Source organism: Bactrocera latifrons, unplaced genomic scaffold, assembly GCF_001853355.1.
Source record: "Bactrocera latifrons isolate USDA-ARS-PBARC rearing strain unplaced genomic scaffold, ASM185335v1 scaffold_1693, whole genome shotgun sequence".
NCBI lineage: Eukaryota > Metazoa > Arthropoda > Insecta > Diptera > Tephritidae > Bactrocera > Bactrocera latifrons.
In genome coordinates this window covers 8063-13501 of record NW_017535178.1, presented here as the reverse complement: position 1 = coordinate 13501, position 5439 = coordinate 8063, and the positions used below count along the sequence as shown (strand labels likewise).

The 5439-nt window shown below is 39.9% G+C and overlaps 1 pseudogene; it reads left to right on the top strand.

The window, feature by feature from the left end:
* Nucleotides 1–2199: 2199 nt before the first annotated feature.
* LOC108966698 lies at nt 2200–5274 on the top strand (annotated as a pseudogene).
* Nucleotides 5275–5439: the final 165 nt, after the last annotated feature.

Below are 5439 nucleotides of genomic sequence, written 5' to 3'. Positions count from 1 at the left end.
ATAAGTCTACCACGACTAGAACTATGTGGTGCACTACTACTTGCCAAACTAGCATCCATAGTGCAAGCGCAACTTAATATGGCAAAAAATAAATTATATCTCTGGTCCGATTCCGAGATTGTATTAGCCTGGTTGGAAAATAATTCGCTGAAAATCTTGATCGTMTTTATGTACGACACATGCATGGAAGACGTATATCTCCAATCGAACGTCCTAAATTCTTGACCTAGTGGGATCAGCCACTTGGCGACACGTAGCCAGTGCTGACAATCCTGCTGATCTAGGTACAAGAGGGTGCAAACCTCTGCACCTTGCCACCACCACCCTCTGGTGGAATGGCCCTCGATGGTTAACAGAATCTCCCGATTCTTGGCCGCAATCACCCATGCGCAATATTATTGCCCCAGAAAGTCGAAAGATCGACTCCTTTCAAATAACATTGGATGATACTGACATCCTTGAGAGATTTTCATCTTACCTCCGAGCCCTCAGGGTAATCGCGTACATGCTCAAATTCATAGAGCGACTCAAACTTAGAAACAAGGGAATACGCACAGTATACCCCCAAGGCGATACAGTGACGCACCTAGACTTACAAAAAGCAAAGGTCGCTCTTATCGTATCTACTCAAGCGCGCTACTTAGCCGAGCGATATCAGTACTGAGAGAGTCGAAGCCGATGGATAAAAAGAGCTCACTCCTAGTACTAAATCTATTCATAAATACAATACGAAGGGTCTCCTTCGTGAAAATGGTCGGCTYGTCAATTCAAGCCTAACGTATAACGAACGTCATCCCATTGTTATACCATAGAGATCGCAACTTGCCACATTATATCTCAATTATGTCCACGTGCTATTATTACACGCCGAACACCGCCTCATGCAACAAATAGTCCGCCAAGAATTCTATATCCCAAGACTCAAGCCAAAGATAAAGAAATGCATTTTTTCGTGCAATATCTGCACTATGCATAAACAAAAGATGCGAACGCAGATTATGGCAGCACTTCCACCGAAACGCTGCAACTTTGCTCTGAACTTCACTATCACAGGTGTCGATTTTGCTGTGCCTTTTCAAATAAAGGCGTCCATGCTAAGGTCCCCCACACTGATAAAAGGATACGTGGCTGTTTTTGTCTGTTTTACGAGAAAAGCAGTACACCTCGAGCTATGTACTAATCTGACAAAAGAGGCTTTTCTTGCGGCATTTGCTCGCTTCSTCGGACGACGTGGTTTTCCGTCAAAGCTCATGAGCGACAACGGCAAGACATTTATAGGTGCTCAAAGAGCCACAGAAAAACAGTTTGTGGACTTTATCAAACAAGTTTCACCTGAGATTGTACAAAAGTACGCTCCCCAAGACATTAACTTTCAGTTCATCCCTCCAAGCGCTCCTCATATGGGTGGTATATGGGAATCAGCCGTAAAAAGCTTTATATCCCACTTTAAAAAAGTAGCTGGAAACTAMAAATTTAACTTTGAAGAATTTACAACATTATTAATTCGTATTGAAGCCGTTCTCAATTCACGGCCATTGACGACACTCTCGCAAGATCCCTCAGATCTAACAGCTCTTACACCAGGGCACTTTCTSAAAGGAGCACCCATTCTGGCCATACCTGAGCCAGGCGTGGAGTCGCTTTCCTTGCTAAATAGATGGGAAAGAATTAAAATTCTCCATCATGATTTCAGCCGCCGATGGAAGGAGAAGTATATAAAGGACCTTCATTAAAGGTACCGCTGGAAAACTCCCGAAAAGGCGCCAAAGCTTGGAGWTTTTGTCATAAGACATGACGACTGTCTCCCCCCTACAGAATGGCGGCTTGGTCGCATAGAGAAACTATATTAAGGCTCCGACGGTCATATACGAGTAATTGACCTCCGTACTCAAAACGGAACCCTAACGAGACCGCTCGTTAAACTATGCTTCTTACCAACCGCAGATAACAACGAAAATGCACATAGTACCGACACGCAGAAATTGAAACATCCGTCTGATAAACAAAACCGAAATAAACCGCAAATATAATAAATCATAAATAATGAGTAGATTATTACGAATATAATAAATCATAAATAATGAGTAGATTATTACGACTTCGACCAACCAAATAAATTTGGTTACGAACAGACAAATTTCTCATAATTTATACCATTGAGTTGCAACTGACCTCGACCTTTTCTCCATACAGGCAAATATGGATGCAGAGAATAGTCGACCTTCAACGCCAACAATGCGATCAGCCATCAGTGTTCCCCGTCCTGTGGTTGCCCCAACACCGGCGCCCCGAACAACCACCGCAACAACACCGTCTACTACCGCTCGTAGTATCGTACGAGCCCCAACAATAACAACGTCATCACCAGCGGAGCCCCATCGCTTACGATGTCCCCTTTGTCGCCGCCTCTACCGACTGMAATRCTGTGGGCTCTTTAAGAGGTTGTCACTAATACAACGCCAGCAAGTAGCACAGGTGAATGAGCATTGCCACAATTGTCTGGCGCCCACGCATGCAACTCATGAATGTGACTCAGGGGCTTTGTGCCACATTTGTGGCAGGCAGCATCACACGCTGCTCCACCGCACTCCGAGACGTGAGGTCGTTCGGCCGTCTGCACCTCGCAGCCGTGACACAACCAGCCGTGTGGCACGTCAGCGAAGACCGGCACCTCCCCCTGAGTCTCGTCAATGGCGTAAGCGCAATGTAGCATCGACAAGGCGTCATCAAAGGCAGCACCATCGACGTACTTCCGGACTCAGCAACGTTGTGGCAACGTTGCAGCAGCTTTAGCGATTGCTAGGCTGAACATTCGCCTAGGGGGGCCGGGATGGCTAAATGAGTAAAACTTCCCGCCCTCACGCGCCACTACAACACACAACACACCACTCACAAAGTAACACTGGCACACTCACCACACTTGGAGACAGCATACATTAACTGGAAGCAGCAATCTTCACCCACACACACACCAACACACTCCGTTCATCAACTCACCATAACTCTCCACACCCCAACGAGCAAAAAGCTTYGTCCTGGAAGTGAACGCCCCCTTTTCGATCACGATTTTTGATACGTAAACATCGGCGGATGTTTTATATTTCTCTTCATATTCGGCACGYAGCTAAACCATCCTTTTTTACATCTGGCGATCTTCGGCGCAGCAGTTYAATCAACCTATTATAATTTTCGAGTGTCTCCTTTTTATAATTGTGTAAACACAGCAATACAGCCTCCACTGGTATCCGACCAGGGAGTCCATCAATTTCATCTTGTACATACATACAATACGTTGTGTAATAAAATTGCGATCCCTTTTGTTTAAGTAAAAGTAAAACCTTGCGTTCTTAAACTATCCCTCCCAGAGTAAATGAAAAGTAAGTGGTATTTAAATAAGTTCTGTCAATTAAGAAATACATTTTATTTATAATTCAAAATTAAAACAAAGGTTATATAACAGATTTTCACTATCGTCTGAATAAATTTGAATGGCTCCTCCATACATTTCACAATATCTTCAATTAATTCGTTTTTTTCGTCATACTCCATTTTCTAAAATATTTATATTATATTATGTATATTTGTTTACATATTTGGAAATTACGTACCAAAAGATGAAATTAAATTTTTTAAATATATTCAAAATATTAATTTCAAAATAATATACGCAAATGCAACTATGTACTACGAAAGAAAGAATACGAATGCAGAAAAACGTCGCTGCAAACTGTTACGAATAAGAACACAAAGCGAGTTGCTGAACACTGGAAACTCGGCGCGATTCTCCTCTCCTCGTCGCCCCTCTTGCCTATAAACCAAGAGTTGCCGCAACAAAGTTGCTCCGTGTAATAGCCGACTAAATGGCTACTATTTCTTAAAATTTTCAAATTGACTTAATTTTTTTTTCTTTGTTAAATTATCGCATCATACTACTCAATACCACAAGAAAATATCACAATTACATTGTGATCATACCTTAATTGCATTGTATATATATGCATGATAGGTGTAAATGTCACAAATGTAAAAGTAGGGTTGGCAAACCATCGATGGTGATAGTTTCAGTGATGAGAAACCATCGATAGTGTCGATAGTGCCATCGATCCTTTGCCAACCCTATGTCAATGTATTTACAAGCAAATGGTGGCTTGATGAAGTCTGCTCTGAGTGTTTGTTGACTGCTGATACATTGATGATGGATAGGTAAGCTAATTTTAATGTTAATAATTATAAGAAGGATTAATTAAAAATCTTGTATTTCAGATTTATAGTAAAAAAGTCACGGATTGATAAACAAAAGGAAAATGAAGAAAACTTTACTGAAGAATAAGAACAAGGAAACAACAATCCCAACACTTTATTAAAAATGTTTTGCTTATTTAGTAAAAAGAGCAAAAGAACGAGAAAGTTCAGAACTGAGTGGCTGGAAAACAAAAATGGTCTCGCTTCTTGCAAAGCRTGCAACAAGAACTCTTTAAATATATTGTCACATCTTAACAGACATGCCAGTTGTTCTTCTCATGTACAAAATATGGAAATCAAAAAGAGTCAAATGTCGATGGAGACATTTTCGGATACCGAAAAATAGCAAATGAGCAAAAAGATTCAATATGCAGAATTTACACTCGTCACGTTTCTTATAACGCACAACTTGCCGTTTTTATTAATGGATGTTTTATCTGCTCTGYTAGCTGAATGTTGCCCGGACTCTGAAGAGGTCAAACGTTTGCAAATTGCCAGAACTAAAGCAACAAATATAACTAAGGAAATTGCTAGCAAAACAACATCCGAGCTTGTTTCAACATTAAAGAACTGTAAGTTTTCAATAATCATTGACGAAACCATGGATATCTCAATTAAAAAATATCTGGTAATGGTCGTGAGATACGTTATGAACWTTATTGCAAAGGATCGATTTTTAGCGCTTATTGAGCTACCAAAGTGTGATTCAKCTTCAGTATTTGGAGCTGCAAAAAAGTTTTTGTTAGACAACAATATTCGGCTAAAAAATATTATAGGTATGGCCACAGATGGTGCAAGTGTCATGGCTGGCCATTTATCTGGCGTAAAAGCGTTACTAGAGTCAGAAACAAATATTTTTTATTTGAAATGTACTTGCCATACTTTGCATTTGTGTGTGAGTTATGCCACTAAAAAAATACCCGAAGATGTCAATTGGTTATGTCGAAATATATATAGCTTCTTTTCGCATAGCTCTAAAGCAGTTCATGACTTTAAGGAATTTCAGGAGACTTGCTAATTATAAAAAACAATAATAACACAAAATGGTTATTTTTTTGAGTTAAATAAAATGATATGAATAAAGAAATTCTATAAAATAACTGTCTTTTACAATTTTTAGCTGTAAAAAATGTATGTACTAAGAATTAGATTAAAGTTTATAATTTTTAAATGTTACTTGTTAAGAGTAGATAAAAT